Below are 18,211 nucleotides of genomic sequence, written 5' to 3'. Positions count from 1 at the left end.
GCTGCTGACATCCCAGATGGTGGTGCTCAGCATCAGCCTTTAGAACTTTTGGGATGTCTACACCAGGGAGGCTTTTAAAGATAAATACCATGCCTAAATATGTTAAAGTAGAAGGAAAGGCTAAAATAAACCTTTCCTTCCCATTTCCCTTATGCCGCGCACACACAACCGTGCAAAAAAACGAAGTTTTTCTCAATGTGATTTGTCGTGATTCCTCTCAAGCCTGCCTTGCATACACACGTTGGTGAAAAAAATGCTCTAGCAAAGCACGGTGATGTGCAACACGTCCCGTGGTGAAACTGGTCTCATAACTTGCTTCTGAGCACGCACGTTTTTCCCCCTCGTTAAAGCATACACACATAGTGGAAAAGAACAACGTGAAAAACGACGAGAAAAAATAGAGCAGGTTCTAAAAAAAAAATCGAAAAATGCTCTGGAGCATACACACGACCGTTTTTCACAACCAATTTCAAAAATTGCATTTTTCTCGTCATGAAAAACGGTCATGTGTACGCGGCATTATACTTGCTGTAATTTGTAAGAGAAATATCCTTGTTTAATCCATTTACTTCCGTCAATGTATAAACTACATTAGGGCAGTGGGGGTGTTTTACACATTGCATAGTAAGTACAACGACCTCTCTGTTTTTTTGTTTAGCTCGCTGGGTTGAAAGAAAAATAGTAACGTTTGTACCCACCAGCCGACAGAAACATCCAGAGCCTAAAGGGGTTGTAAAGGTAATTTTTTTTTCCTAAATAGCTTCCTTTTCCTCAACTTTAAATGCACATATAATTGTATGGGAAGATTGTTGTTTTAAATGAGTGGCCTAGCAACAGAGTCGCATTAAAGTGGTTGTAAACCCTATAAAAATAAATAAAAAAAACCTGCAAGACAAAGGAATAATGGGCTAGTATGCATAGCATACTAACTCATTATGAATTTCTTACCTCACATTGAAGCCCCCGCAGCGGTCCTCGTACCCCCCTCTGGCCGGCGACATCTCTCCTGGGTTACTTGCGGCTCCGGCACTGTGATTGGCCGATGACATCGGCACATGCAGTGGACAGGGGATATCTCCTAAACCGGTATCCAGGGTAGCTTATTATAGGCTTACCTGTAGCAAAAAGTGTGTTGTAGGTGTAGCGCCTATGTACTATATACAGTACTGGTGCTAGTCAAATTTAAATGTAGATCAAAGTACAGTTAGACTGTAATCCTGATTGTTAGTGGCAAATTGAGGTCTCTGTCTCAGCTTGGCTGTGCTGTGGGCCATTCTGCTGTGCTGGGGTGTTCTTCCAACCCCGGCACTGCAGGTGGCAGCAGTAGAGTCGAGGTTTGGGTGCTCTTCCCAGCAGCCAATGGCGAGGGTTTATCCTTGTTGTGCATGCTGGGAGGGGGTATTTATGGGACAGACGCCATTGTTCTGGGTCTTCTTCGTCCAGTGTGGCACCCACCTTTAGGGTGAATGAATGAATGACTTGTATAGCGCTACACATGCGAACTGAATCGCCTCTAGGCGCTTTTTGCAGCCAGTGTGTTCCTGGCTGGTGCGGTCATTTTACCCCGTAGGATCTTGACACGCTTGGGACACACAGTCGTACACACACACATAAATACATATATATATATATATGGTCACATCACAGGGCACCGGCGCTATGGCCTACCTGGCAGGGCGCGTGTGCTGTGCTTCCTGGTTCCGGGACCATGTTGGCCCAGAGCATCTGAACCAGCGATGGGGATCCAGTGAGCGTCTGGATTCCCCTTTTGAAGATCCCAAGCTGTGTGCTGTTCGGTGGGGAGTAGGTCTGAGGAGCGCCATTGAGAGGCTGGAAGTCCAATAGGGCTAGGACGAAACCACCGGGGATCACAGGTAACCGGACACTGCGGGACTGGTCACCAGCCAGTCGGTACATGGGCGAAAAGTTGAAGGAGATCCAGACGTAACCTATCCAAGGAGGCATATCTCCAAGAATATCACCCAGAGCGGACCTGTGGCAGAGGTATCTTCTGAGGCTCTTTCAGAGGGGTCTGTGGCAGAGACTTTCTCCCAAGTTCAAGTTCACCAAGGAGGGTCTGTGGCAGAGACTTATTCCTATAATTGTCCGAGTGACACTCCGGCTGCCAGGTCGGTGAGAGAGGCCTGTCCGGCTGGAGTGGTGAAGAAAAGTGTTACGTTTGGGAGGAGCCACGAGGTAACATGCCGCCCAAAAATCCAGCAGCTCCAATGGGGGTAATGCTACATAAGGGTTTACAACCACTTTAACAAAATCGCAAAGTCAGTATAAGGTTCGATCTGCCATATGCAGTTTGATAAAATGCCTCCTTATCACTGTCATTATACAGTATATGCCCTTCCATGTCACTAGATGGGCATATACAGTATATTCCCGGTAAACACTGTTGGGATCTTCTGCCCTCTACTGTTAGCTGCAAATATCACAGCGATATGTATAATTGGTGAAACAATAACGCAGCGCTAATTGATATTGAGCTCAGTAATTAAATGACGCACAAAAAAAATATATATATATATAAATACACACAAATTAAGTATATATATATATATATATATATATATATATATATATATATATATATATATATATATATATATATATATATATATATATATATATATATATATATATATATATATATATATATATATAAAGTCCGCGTGGGAACCCTGTGTCTCAAAAAATTGAGACACTAAATAAATCAATAAATCACACCAATAAGTGAATAAATTTGGATTCTGAAGAAGAAGTGATGAGTGAATATATTGACGTTGAGTATACAGTTGCCTGAAGGCATCACCAAGGCATCAAATTGAAAAGGTAAGTATAATGGGTACTCTTACCAGAAGATGTGGTCTCAGCTGTTTTAGCTAACAGTAAGTCTTAGGCCCCGTACACACGACCAAACATGTATGCTGAAACTGGTCCGCTGGCCAGTTTCAGCATACATGTTCGGTCGTGTGTAGGCGCGAGCGGGCCGAATTCCAGCAAACATTTGCCCGCCGGGCCTTTTCCCAGCAGACAAATATTCCTGGACGTGTTTTTAAAAACCGTCCGCTGCAATCCTGCCCGCTCGGACATGTACGGTCGTCAGTACAGACCTACCGTACATGTCCGAGCGCCCGCCGTCCCTCGCATGCGTCGAATGACTTTGACGCATGCGTGGAAGCCTTTAAATGGCAGGCCCGCCCATGTCGCCGCGTCATCGCCGCGGCGACGACGCGGACACGCCCCGCGTATTGTTTACGCGCGGACTTCTGTACGATGGTTAGTACAACCATCGTACAGAAGCCCTCTGGCAGGCATGTACGGTGAAAACGGTCCGACGGACCGGTTTCATCGTATATGTTTGCTCGTGTGTACCGGGCCTTATAGGCGTAGTGGTCTCGACGGACCTGAATCTCTGCACAGAAGACCTCCCTGGGCGGCGATGGCTGTATGAATCCGATGAGACGAATACCTCCAATCACAGGAACCGGACGGATGTGACTTCCAATGCAGGGCATATATAGGGCCCCAGTGGGCTCACAAGCAGGATAGGCAAAAATGGAAGAAAAAAAGAAAAAGGTGCAGGTCAAAATAAACCCTGACAGGTTTTATTTAAATTAAAATAAACAAAAACATGAATAAAATAGGATCACGTGAATAGTAATAAAAGCAGTATGGGATGCTGTAAAGGAGACCCGACGTGTTTCGGCTTCGTCAACAGGGGCATATCTATTAGCAATTCCTGTCTCTTGGAGGATAACTTTGAAACCCCAAAGGGAGGAAGTGGAGAGAGAGAGAAATTCGCAGCCACATGTCTTGTCCACGCTGTTAAGTCCAGGCCAGAAGGGACTCTTATGCAAGTATTTCTATGTTCTAGTAGTTTAACTGCAGCTACCAATAGCTTCTTGGGTATGTAACTGAATCCTTGTGACAGACAGAGTATTTCTGTTTTATTGTGATTATCTCACATGCAAAATGCCAGATAGCTATGTCTTTGTTCATATATGTATGTAAGTAGTCATCTTGCTGTTTATTAGTACAGGGGTTGAACAAAGATATGGAAACACCAATGGTTTGCAGGTGTGAAAGTGACGACATGTTTCGCGGTGAAATCGGAAGTGGTGTAACATTCTTTTGCTAACAGATGGAAAGCCTCACTTTTGTCATTCACTGCATGTGCTGCTAGAAATACGTAGTCACGTCAGAGCTTCAAAGAGGGCAAATTGTTGGTGCTCGTTTAGGTGGTTCCTCTGTGACGGAAGTTGCCAATTTATTTGCGGTGTCATGGGGCACAGTATAAAAGGTTATGACGGCATATACAGTTTCCGGGAAAGCGTTGTCTGATAAGCAGCCGACATGGTCATCTGACCGAAAGAGTAATTTGCAGCTCAACCGTGAATGTTTTGCTTATGAAGCTCCCTCTAGTTAGATTTTGTGGACACGACTTTGGAAGACTGAGATGTGCTGCAGTAACCTTTGCAGCAGTTGTTTTCTTTTTCCTGGTCACAGTCCTGCACATTGTCCTTTTTGCCTTTTTCAGTCAGTTGACCATGCCGACCGTGCTTATGCTTATCAGATGACGTTTTCCTAGAAACCCCATCATAACCTTTGATACTGTCCCTCGTGACACCACAAATAAGTTGGCAACTTCAGTCACAGAGGCTTCCCACCTGTTAGCTAGGTGTCTCATCACACAGTAGGAGCAAAAGAATGTTACATCACTTCCGGTTTCACCACGAAACATGCCGACGCTTTCACATCTGCAAATCATGTCAAGCTGAATTCCAGGCTGGTTAGACAACAGTTGTAGGCTCTCCCCATCACCGGTGATTTAGTCTTCAGGACTCCCACTTAAAGACAGACACTGCATCAACATCATCCTCAGGGGCCCCTGCAGCTGGATTTTTCTGCAACATTCATCTGGAAGTAGTGCCCAGCAGTGGCGTACTAAGTGGGGGGTGAGGGGGCGGGGCGCACCGGGTACCACACACTGGGGGGTGTCAGGTGGAGCCCCCCGCCCTCCGGGACTGAAAGGAGACAGCGCCACGGGTTTAACAGCGGCACCGCGTGGTGACAGAACACACATGGAGTGCCTGAGCAGCCAGGTAGTGGCTTTGCAGGGAGGGGGACTTCGAGCCGCACCCGAGCTAGTCGGCACATCTGGAACCAGCACAATGATCCCCTTCTCTCCGTAGTCACAGCTCTGATCAGTCTTGGGCAGCGGCTGTCAGCTGAGCAGAGTGAATCCACCTCCCCTTCTCCTTTATGTCTACAAATTGCTGTGCATGCAGGAGGAGGGGGAGGCGGCTTCACTCTGCTCGGCCCAAGACTGGTCAGAACACCCCCCCCCTTACAAAGCCACTACCTCGGGCTCTCCATGTGGTGGGTGTTCTGTCTCTTCTGAGGTACATTATAGGTCTGAAGGGGGGGTCGGCACTGTAGGGGGGTCTGTATTGTCAGGGGGTCTGTGCACTGTAGGGGGGTCTGTACTGTATGGGGGGTCTGCACTGTAGGGGGGTCTGCACTGTAGGGGGGCCTGTACTGTAGAGGTGCAGGGTGCAGTGTAATGTAAAGGGGTCCAGAGGTACAGGGGTTGTGTAATGTAAAGGGGTCCAGAGGTACAAGGGCTGTGTAATGTAAAGGGGTCCAGAGGTACAAGGGCTGTGTAATGTAAAGGGGTCCAGTGGTGCAGGGTACAGCGTAATGTAAAGGGGTCCATAGGTACACGGGTTCTGTAATGTTAAGGGGTTCAGAGGTGCAGGGTGCTGTGTAATGTAAAGGGGTCCAGAGGTGCAGTTGTGGAGAGGGGGTACACAGTAGTAACAAAAAGATATTGAAAGATGCAGAGTTATGCAGGGGGAACAGTGGGGTGTTTTTACATTTTAAGGTGGGGGGGGTGCCAAATATAGGATCCGCCCGGGTGCCAAATGCTCTAAGTACGCCCCTGGTGCCCAGGTATGGTAAAGCAGACAACGTAATTTGAGTGACGAAATGCGCGTCGGGAGAAGAGACGTGCTGACGTTATTGCGTGACAGTGCCAGCGGACGGGCGTTAGCTTAGCCGGCCAGCTTTATTTTAAATGCTGATCTTACGATCGTTTTCTTGTAAGTGTTTTTTATCTCATTAAATTTGATACTACTTTTACGGTATTTCACTATTGTGAGTCCCTATTATTTTCTCGGTATTCCATCTGCCTGGGAACATCCGTGTCTTGAGGATTCATTGATTGTCTTCATTGGCGAGTGCTGCAGCTTATGTTAAATGCCCGGGCTGGGGTTTACAGCCGCAAGCTATTCTTGCTTGCAATCTGGTAAGCCTGCATTCCTGATGTTGTCTTCACTTTTGGTGGGTGTTTTCTTCAATTTTTGCACTATTTGTGTTTTCTTGGACTTCACTGAACTTAATTACAAACACAATTGTTATGACGCGTACACACGATATGATGAAAACGGTTTGATGGATTTTTCCATCGGTTAACCGATGAAGCTGACTGATGGTCAGTCGTGCCTACACACGTAAAACACAACGACTTGCTGAAAAAAACGAAGTTCAATGCTTCCAAGCATGCGTCGATTCTGACCATGCGTGGATTTTTAACCGATGGACGTGCCTACAAACGATCGTTTTTTTTCTATCGGTTAGGTATCCATCGGTTAAATTTAAAACAAGATTGAATTTTTTTTAACCGATGGATAAATAACCGATTGGGGCCCACACACGATCGGTTTGGTCTGATGAAAACGGTCCATCAGACCGTTCTTATCGGTTTGACCGATCGTGTGTATGCGGCATTATAGTTTCATTTATATGTTTTATTACCACTTGTTGTTCATTACCACTTGTTGTAGTAATTTGTTTATATACTTTATCACAGCGCAACTAAATTTTTTCCATGGTAAAGCAGATCTCTGCAATTTATTTTTTCCTTTATCTACCAATTTTGTTTTACAAATGTACATGTACCGTACGATTTTGTTTTACAAATGTACATGTACCGTACGTACTGTAATGGCTTCTTAAATAAAGCTTGTATTATTTCCATACTAGTGTGCATCTACCGTGTTTCCCCGAAAATAAGACCTACCCCTAAAATAAGACCTAGCATTATTTTCCAGGAAGGCTGCAATATAAGCCCTACCCCAAAAATAAGCACTAGTTTAAAATGTTTGTAAAATCCTATAATCCACTCTATTACAGTAGTAAATAATGTACAATGTGTTTGTTTCTGTAATATATTTGCGGGGAAGAGAGCTCCGGCGGGTCACAGAAGCGCAGAACGGCACTATAACAAAGGTATTTGGCACAATTATATTACAGAAACACACACATTGTACATTATATAATACTGTAATAAAGTGGATTATAGGATTTTACAAGCATTTTAACTTGGTTCACACTGGGGATTCCTGTCAGGCAGGGGGAGAGAAGACAGCACATTACATGGTAAGACCTACCCCGAAAATAAGCCCTACTGTGTCTTTTGTTGCCAAAATTAATATAAGACCCGGGCTTATTTTCAGGGAAACACGGTATATACTTCTTATGGCTGATGTTGCACTAGTTCCTCGGCTTCCAATTACTTTGATTAGATTACGGATTCATTTCCCAGAAAGGTAAATCCCCTGTGTTCACAAAGGCCCTATCCTGGATGGAAGCTCTGGAAATGTAATTATCAAACCAACTCTTCCACTTAGCGAAGGTTCTGGTTCTATTATTTATAGGTTTACAGCCCCAAAACAGGGCTACATGCTGAACAAGTGCAAAAAAGAAATAAACGCCTATTTTATCAATGGTATAAGAATGATGTAAAAGTAGGTTGTGCATACCTGAAATCAGAGACACACAGATCGATTTTCTGCTAGCACAAGTAATTGAAAGCACCGCAAGGTACTGTAATCGTAATTCAGCCCTGTGGTTACTTTAAAAAATGTTTCAGGTCATGTCAGGTCAGGTCCACTTTGGGTAAAATAGCCGAAACAACTCTTTGTGCGTGTGTCTTCAATTTGGGTATCTGCCAAATTCCAAACCAAATAACCTGTCTGTATGGATTAGCCAACCATGCCCATCTGCCTGGAGGTATCTATGACCGCCAAGACACCCTGTGCAACACCCTTGTCTGCCACTGTTACATCTTTGGAGTTGTTCACCCTAGTACTTCAGGTGCTGTCAAGAAATACTATTTATATTTGGGCACTGGGTCACAGCAACACAAATTCCTCATTCAATACACAAACATAAAAGTTAATTTAAAGCTTAAACTTTTTTTGATACAGTAGAGCATGGTTAAGACCTCAAAAGGGAGAGTTCTCTTCATTTCATTGTGACACAACAAGAAGTGTGGAGTTATGTTCAGTGGTGTACCCATTGGAAGATTTCCCCACACTTCCAGTTTCATTACAACTCTAAAATGTTGTATCCTCCAGTACTTTGTGTCCTGGTAATATTGGTCACCAAAACAATATAGAGGGGGAATCTCCTTAGTTGGGACACAGGGAACAATACTTACTACCACCATATGGAAAAAAGGTGGGTAGGTGGATGTGCATTTCTGAAGCTCTATTTAAAAACAAAGCTCTGTAGACTTATTGAGAACACACATTGCCTGTGATCGTGCTGTCATTAGACAGCGCAGATAACAGGACAAATAGATAGAGCCAATCAGTGTGGCTCTGTGCCTTGTGATCACTGTGATAGCTAATCACAGGGATCACAAATGTAACAGTGTCTGTGTTTAAAGGGTGAAAGTGTTTGGTGTGTCCTCTAATAGATACGGCACCTCACCCCCTTAAATGGTTATAACGTAGAGGAGAAAATTAGGGGATTATGACGGTGCCTAAACAAGTCACATAAATAGTTTGAAACAGTATTAAAGGAAGACAAAATTGTATTCATTGCAATTAGACAAAATTGAAGACAATATACTGTAAGTATGGAATATACACTGAGAGATTAATATAGCACAATGTCCCAACGTGTTTCACCAAATCATTGGCTTCTTCAGGGGTGTGAAATTCATACAGTGTAGCAAATATAGTCTGTGAGAAAGAACACAACAATATTGATAAACTACATACAAAGATTTTCAAAATACAGCTGGAAGTCAAAGGATGTCCGAAATATAGGGGGATCCAAATATTTCATGATCCCCCTATATTTTGGATTTTAGTTTAGGGTGAACCTCCGCTTTAATGATTAAAGGGATCATAGGAACAGAGGTCAACATCAGCAGATTCAAGGTGAGATATTTTAATTAATTTGATTGTGGGATTTGTATTCATTATTGAAGAGTTGGGTACAGACACCACATTCTTTAAGTAATGCATATGAAGAATGTGGAAAAGGGGACATTTGACACGTGTCATGTGTTATGTCAATAGTCTCTTCTTCCAGGCGTTTTGTTCCCAATATTCAAGACTCAGGCTTCCTTCAAAAGTACAAAGTTTATTCTTCAAGATAGACAAGCAAAAGACAGTGCTTACATAATTACAGCTGGTAACACATGGCAAGATGGTAATTCAGAAGGAGGAATTAGATGGTACATCTTTCTGCTGGATAGGGTCCCTTCCCCCGATACTTCCATAGTGAAAGCTTCCCACAGGGTGGGCTTCCTACCCCCACTCCCTGTAGGGTCGGGTGACCCCAGAGTTCCTAACTAGCTACTCAAACCACATGGATTCTTATACTGTTCTTAAAGCCAAGCTAAGCATAATTTACTTTTAGAATAGCTCCAAGAAAGGTGATGAGGCTACTGTCACAAACGTAACACCCACTAGTGTATATTAAGTAACTTAACTCCACCCATTGTCTTGACGTAGAACTTCAAGAATAGATGTTACATACACAGCAAATGTCCTGTTCTCTTCTCCTCAGCAACCTTCAAAATTAACTTGTTTAACTAGTGATTCCAGAAACGTTTATCACATAAAATAGTAATAAATTCAAAATCTAACAGCATATACAGTAGGTATCTGAGAAATTGGACTTTAATGGGGCCCAAGGATCTACTAGACAACTCTGTTAAACTTGTACAAAATGTATTTTAATTTTTTTAAAATAAAAACAATACAAACATGTACTGTAGCTATTGATTTAAAAAAGCCTCCTGTAGAATACATATTTTTCTCTACAGGGATTTAACTAACTCTCTTGGACTGCTATACCCCCTTGGTATATCATACTACTGGTATGTATAAAATGTGTATATATTAATTTTGAGATTGTTTTTTAATAATTTTGTCAAATTAAGCCTCTTCTGTTTGCACTCCGGTCGGTGATCACAATACTTCTGCATTTATAACCCAAAGGTCTGAGGTAAGCATATCCAACCCAGGAAAGCAGCGTACTATACTGTATATCCAAATACAGGATAAAAAAAAAGTATTAAACCAAAAAAGGTGTGCTATCCATTTAAAATAATAAACAATAGTGCAAAAATAGCTAATTATCAGAATCAGCACAAACCACATGCAGATATAATGTGCCTTGAAAAAGTATTCATACCCCTTGAATTTTCCACACTTTGTCATGTTACAACCAAAAACGTAAATGTATTCTATTGGAATTTTTCTGTGATAGACCAACACAAAGTGGCACATAATTGTGAAGTGGAAGTAAAATGATAAATAGTTTTCAATCTTTTTTTTAAATAAATATGTGAAAAGTGTGGCGTGCATTTGTAGTCAGCCCCCTGAGTCAATACTTTGTAGAACCACCTTTCACTGCAATTACAGTTACAAGTCTTTTTGGGGGATGTCTCTACCAGCTTTGCACATCTAGAGAGTGAACTTTTTGCCCATTCTTCTTTGCAAAATAGCTCAAGCTCTGTCAGATTGGATGGAGACAAGGGGCATACAATCAAAGGTCCCCAACTCCCATTCTAGGGCCAATTTCGACAAGAGCCAATTAACCTACCAGCATGTCTTTGGAGTCTGGATGGAAACCAGAGTACCTGGAGGAAACCCACACAGGCAGGGAGTACTATGGTTGGGATTCAAACCAGCGACCCTAGTGCTGTTGGGTGGAAGACCTAACCACTTAGCCACTGTGCTGCTCGGTCTTGTTTAACAATAAAAGAGTAACAATCACATTCACAATAGAGAGACCAGACTCACAGCACACCGCCGCGAATACAGGCAAGTGTGATGATGTCACTGGCCGGGCCCCACCCCTCATCCTTACTCGAGATGGCAATGACCAGAAATGCAAGGGGGTTTTATCAAAGTGATTTTTCAGCAAGATAAACCATGAAGACATGGATGGATGGGGAAGTTTGCTGTGAATATTATAAATATATTGTAGCTCATCCCCGTTAGGAGCTGCAGATGAACTGGATCCCCCATTCCTGCATAGCCAGGCACACCAAATTTTCACAGGCTCTCCAGAGTCAGAGAACAGTCCGTGAATTTGTTTTTGTTATTTATTGAGGGTTAAAAACTTGGATAGGGATGGGAGGTCCGCTTGACTTCAGCAAAACATTAGAAACAACTTTAGGGACATCTTCCTATACACTCCCCCTGCACACTTGTTTGCTGGCTCTTGCTGAATCACTGTTTGTAGATCGGACAGATTTTTAGCAATGACCCATTACAGGCAAAAAATACAGTGACCGCCTTGTACTCTTAGGCCCCGTGCACACAATCGAACATGTCTGCTGAAACTGGTCCGCAGGCCTGTACGCGGGGATTTTGGTTTGATGGTGTGTACAACCATCAGACCAAAATCCGGCAGCGGACATGTCCGATGAAAACGGTCCGGCGGACCGTTTTCATCGGACAGTCCGTCCGTGTGTACGAGGCCTAAAAGGTAAGATATATATTTCCACGCTGCTAGATAGATAAGCTCTTTAACTGCTGCAGACACTGACGGTTTAATCCAAAACCACAAAAGATATAAATGAATAATAAATAGTGCTGTTAGATATAATCACTAATCTGTAAATAAATAAATATACATAATCTCATACAATGGGTGTGGATACAAATCTATATCAAAGTGATTGTGTGCTGAATGGAAAAACATAAAGGCCCAGATTCTCGTAGATCGGCGTATCTTTTTGCGGGCGTAACGTATCCTATTTACGTTATGCCTCCGCAACTTAGACGGGCAAGTGCAGTATTCTCAAAGCACTTGCTCCGTAAGTTGCGGTGGCGTAGCGTAAATAGGCCGGCGTAAGGCAGCCTAATTCAAATTTGGAAGATGTGGGCGTGTGTTATGTAAATGTTATGTGACCCCACGTAAATGACGCTTTTTACGAACGGCGCATGCGCCGTCCGTGGACATATCCCAGTGTGCATTGTTCTAAAGTAAGCCCGAGGACGTTTTGGTTTCGACGTGAACGTAAATGACGTCCAGCCCCATTCACGGACGACTGACGCAAACGACGTAAAATTTTCAAAATTTGACGTGGGAACGACGTCTATACTTAACATTGGTACGCCGCATGTACGCCTTATATAGCAGGGGTAACTTTACACCGGGAAAAGCCTAACGTAAACGGCGTATCTGTACTGCGTCGGCCGGGCGTACATTTGTGAATTCGCGTATCTAGCTGATTTACATATTTCTAGGCGTAAATCAGCGTACACGCCCCTAGCGGCCAGCGTAAATATGCAGTTAAGATCCGACAGCGTAAGAGACTTACGCCGGTCGGATCTAATACAAATCTATGCGTAACTGATTCTAAGAATCTGATTTGGAAATCTCAGTGAGGGGATAGGACCAAGAACTGGATACCCTCTGAGATGTGATATAAAAGATGTCCATTATTTCTTCTCAATGTGCAAAGCAACACAATGTGCAAAATGAGTGACCTTTCTTCTTCTGTGCAAAAAAAGTGCAGGGTGACTTCTATTCTTCAGTGCTGCACACTAAAATATTAGGTGGCCCCTTACCTCACAGTTGTAAGGTAACAGCATATAAGTGTATCTTTGGAGATCCCTGGTGTTATCGCTATATGTCCTAGTGGTGACCGACCTCTGGTATGGTGGTATGCTCCTGCTCCTTCCCGGTCAAAGCAGAAAATCACAGGCAATAATAACGTTCCCTCAGTTAGCACATATAAGAGGTCTATATAAAAGAAGAAGGGAGAATTCTGGATGGTGTAGTATGTTTAAAACATTTATTGGCAACCGTATGTCCCAACACGTGTCGTCACTGTCACCTGACTTCATCAGGGGTTCCCATTGACAATGTCAATGAGAACATCACATATGACGAAACGCATCTGGAGAAGGGTACGTGTTGACGTCACCACGCTGTCTTAGTAGGAGGATGGGAGTTTGTTTGTAGCCGGACAGTTTTGTATTTTTTGCGGGATTTTAACCTATAAAATGTAAGTGCAATACTTTTTATATTTCAATAAATGTTCAGCTAGACAGTATTAAGCTATGGTCAGTTTTTCTTTTTGGGTTCCTTGCTGAATGAGACGATCACGGACTCTGCAGTGGTTCCGGTGTATGCAATATCTGTATTTATACAGTGTTCTAGCCCTAAGATCTCCTGTGCAAACAAATGCCTTGGCTGGGCTATAACCACATGCCTGGTTTTGTTTGCCATCTGGTAAGCAAGCTTTTCTTATGGTGGTGGTGCACCTCATGGAGTGATTCACTGTGGTGTCAATGTTAGAAGATTTATTTCACCATTTACAACTATCGAAGCATATCATCATGTCTTTCAATCACTTATCCTGATTTATTATTTGGACTATTTTAGCGCGGCTTCTCTTAGCTGAAATGATTTGCTGGTAAATCCAGTATTTTCTTTTGTTTCCAATTTACTGAGCCTCCTTACTGGTCAATGAGGTCACCCATAGCATTATTAGCAGACACCACAAGTCTCCCGCATTTGGCTGCGGGCTCCTGGACAAACGCAAGCGCTGGACAATCTCCTGGTTCCGTCCTGCCCCCTCCCCTGGCCACAAAAAGACAGAGCAGCACGAGCGGCCGAATAGAGTACGGCGCGTTGGCCGCTCGGGCTGCTCTGTCTTCTGTCTGTGTCCAGGGGATGGGGCAGGACAGAGTCGGGAGCGCTCCACTGGTGGACACTGAGGCTGCGCTGGTTGACACTGATAGGTGGCACTGATAGGCTACACTGGTGTGCACTGATGGGCACTGATAGGCTGCACTGATGTGCACTGATGAGGTGGCACTGATGGGCTACACTGGTGGGCACTAATAAGGGAGGCACTCGTGGACTCTGATTCACACTGATAGGCTGCACTGATGGACACTGGTGGGCACTGATAGGCTGCACTGATGGACACCGATAGGCTGCACTGATGGACACTGTTAGGCTGCACTGGTAGGCACTGACGAGGTGGCAGTGATGGGCTGCACTAGTGAACACTGATGAGGGGGCATTGATGGGCTGCACTGGTAGGCACTGATGAGGTGGCACTGATCCACACTGATAGGCTGCACTGGTAGGTACTGATGAGGTAGCACTGATGGCTGCACTGGTGAGCATTGATGAGGTGGCACTGATGGACACTGATAGGCTGCACTGGTCACTGGTAAGGCTGCATTTCATTGGCACTGGTAAGGCTGCATTTCATTGGGGGAGGGGGAATGTGAAGCGTCACCTCCCTGAAATGAGTTTGCCACCTCTCTGAAATTCGTTTTTGCAGATTGGGATGTCTGTATTAGACCAATAAATATGGATAGTATAAATGCAGGTGGATTCTAACTCTGGATCTCCTGATCTTTTCAACATATGAATTTATGCATTTGTTGTCAACATATGCTCAGTTTAAACAGCTTAGGTTTATGGCAGGTTTCACAATAAACCACATAATTGTGGATAGGTTCAATACAGGCATGGAAAATGAAATCTCGCGCCAATTTGTATAAATAAATAAGTGAAATTAAAATTAAATTATAAAATATATAGCCAAGCTGCTCTCTGTGGAATTACATAAATGCAATTTGAACAGTGAAATAAGATTTAGAGGCGCTAGCTCATAAGTGCGCAAAACACTAAATAGATAAATTATGCAAAAGAATATAAATACCTAAGTTTAAATGAGTGAATATGAATAAAGTGAACATATAAATGAATAGTGACCATACGTAACAAATTATACACAATATTTGTTATAAAGATCAATTAATAATAGTGCACAACAAAAGGGTGAAAAATGGGCCAAAAATAGAATATAAAATAAAGTCCATATATGTATAAAAATAGTGGATCCTCAATATAAGTAGACAGAAGATCTTCCACCTTCACCAAGATATAGAAAGACCACCAAAGTGCTCATGGATGGCACCTTACCGCAAATAATGGACCACTTTAATTAAAAAGGGGTCAGATAAGCAGATTAGAGATAATTTTCCAGGCTTAGATCTCACAGTCTCACAGTCTTGATACAGCAACACTCCACGCCACATGAAGTATTTAAAACAAGAGAAAGAAAATCGCCATAGAATAATATCGTTTTTTATTGGGATAAAACAGAAGAACAAACGCCAAATGGCCTCTTACTTGATGGGGTGCCTAGCCCCGGCACTGAGGTTGAGGACGTAGGTATTATGGGGAGAGGAGATGGAGTCCCGTCGCCGGCATTGGAACATGCAGAGCCGCAATAGCGTGCGATGGCGTGCGTTCCACCCTCTGGAGTAGGAGAGAGCCAGCAGGACCAGGAAGTGGGTGGGTCGAGCGTGACCTGTAAGCCTCGATGTACGTTTCGTGAATGATGTCACGTCGTCAGGAAGCATACAGTGTCCCGCTCTGGGTCTGTCTTAAAGGCACATCAATCAACTAAAGTGGGAGGGGATGAGAGGGGCGGCAACACTCAGTCCCGGATCAAGCAAACTGGACATTGCAAAAAATCAATGCGTTTGAACCAGCAATCTAGATTATAACAGTTAGCTAGTACTAACAATGATAACAATTATAAAATCTAACGCAATGAAGCGATATGAGATACATGATTGACACAATGATACATACAATATAAAATAACCATTGGACATATAATAAAAGCCCAAGAATGCAAATTTTACACTTATAATATTAATCAGCTATGTGTAGTTAGCAATATGTCTAACCAATACACCAAAACTCATAACTAATATAAAGTGGAGGAAATATGTGTCAATCTAGTCCAATCAGAACTTAGAATTAAAAGTATATACATAAAAATATATTTCTGGAACCTGACCAGAGGGTACATTTTGATACATCATTTAAAATTTATTATAAGATAAACTGTCAATAAAAATATATAAAAATATATAAAAATAAATAAATAGAGTCTAAATAATCAAAAGAGACTCTATTCATTAGTTAAAAAACAATTTAGGTCTAACTCAATATTTAAACCCAATGGGCGCATCGTGCGCAATCGATGCAGCCACTGGGTCTCATTCTGGGAAACCTTCTTGGTCATATCTGTACCCCGCCAATGACTGGATATCCTGTCAATACCATAAAAAATCTTTTTCCGTGGGTCTCTATTGTGGCACTCGTCAAAGTGCCTAGACACGCTATGGTTTGGATACCCTTTAAGGATATTGGCCACATGTTTATTTATGCGCACCTTGAGTTCCCTTGTGGTGCGACCCACATATTGCAATTTACACTATGGCACTCCAGGACGTATGTAACATACCTGGAGTGACATGTAATTAGTGGCTCTATCGTGAATTCTTTATTTGTTACATTTGATTTGAAACTTATTCTTTTTTTCCCCTGTCTGTTAGTGGTTTTGCATGACCTGCAGCGGGTACAATAAAGAAACCCTGAGCCATCCAAAAATGTCATGGGTCTCTCTGGAGGGTCTGGTACGTTTGCTGCAATTTTATTCCGCAGCCCTGGTGCCCTTCTATAGATGAAGGAAGGTTTGGGCGGTAAAATTTTGGCCAAATCTACATCCTTCAGCAGAATTGGCCAAAACTTCTTAAAGATCTTCTCTACACCCCTATATTGTTGGTGGAGTCCTGAGAGAAAAGCTACTTCATCATGCCGTAACACTTTCTTTCTAGGTACCAATAGGGATTCCCTGTCCATATCAAGCACTTCTTTTTTAATATTAGATAAGACAGATGGTGAATAACCCTTTTCCACGAATCTATCCGTCAACAGATCTGATTGTTCTTTAAAATCCGCAATTTGATCACAATTACGCCGAAGTCTCATGAATTGTCCCTTTGGTATTGCCCCCAACCACTTCGGGCGATGGCAACTACTCAAAGGGACAAAGCCATTCCGGTCCGTGGACTTAAAGAAGGTTTTCGTGGTCAGTTGGTTACCATATTTTGTTATAGTTAGGTCCAAATAATTGATGGAGGTCAGACTACACTCTGCGGTGAATCTGAGACCATATTCATTAATATTCATTTTGGCCAAAAAATAATCCAGTGTTGATTTAGGCCCTTTCCACAGTATTACGATATCGTCTATGTATCTCCTATAGAGTAACATAGATTGGTCGTTATCTCTAAAAATGGTTTCCTCCTCCCATTTGTTGAGAACCAAATTGGCTACACTGGGGGCGTAACGAGCCCCCATAGCTACCCCCTTTATTTGCTTATAGTAACTGCCTTGTGCCCAAAAATAATTATTCCCCATGGCCTGACGTAACCCTTCCATCAAAAAATGGATTTGGGCTAGAGGCAGTGTCGATTTCTCTGTTAAAGCCTCTGTGACTGCCTGAATGGCATCACTCTGTCTGATGTTGGTATATAACGACTCAACATCGATGGTAACAAGCCATGTTTCCTCTGAAACGGTGATGGGGGATAAAAGTAGTAAAAGCTCCCTACTATCTTTCAAATAGGATTTTCCTTGTATCACCAATGGCTGCAGGAATATATCAAGGTACTCCCCAACACGCGAATATAGGGAACCAATCCCACTAATTATGGGTCGACCCGGGGGATTGGTCCTGCTTTTATGAATTTTTGGCAAAATGTACAGTACTGGGGTAACTGGTGCCTTAGGAATAAGATACAGGGCCTCTTTACTGGACAATATAGAACGTGTGGTCCCTTCATTAACCCAACCGGATAGTTCTGATTTTAATTTGGCAAGTGGATCACCAGGTAGATGGTGGTAGGTTTCAGTATCACCTAGGAGTCGCTGGATTTCACCATAGTATTGCTCCCTAGTGAGTACCACCACTCCTCCACCTTTGTCCGCTGGGCGAACCACTATGTTTTTATTAGACTCCAGTAATTTAATACCCTCCTTAATGGAATTATTG

The sequence above is a fragment of the Rana temporaria genome, chromosome 8 (genome assembly GCF_905171775.1).
Source record: "Rana temporaria chromosome 8, aRanTem1.1, whole genome shotgun sequence".
Classification (NCBI taxonomy): Eukaryota; Metazoa; Chordata; class Amphibia; order Anura; family Ranidae; genus Rana; species Rana temporaria.
Note: the sequence above shows the minus strand (reverse complement) of the source record.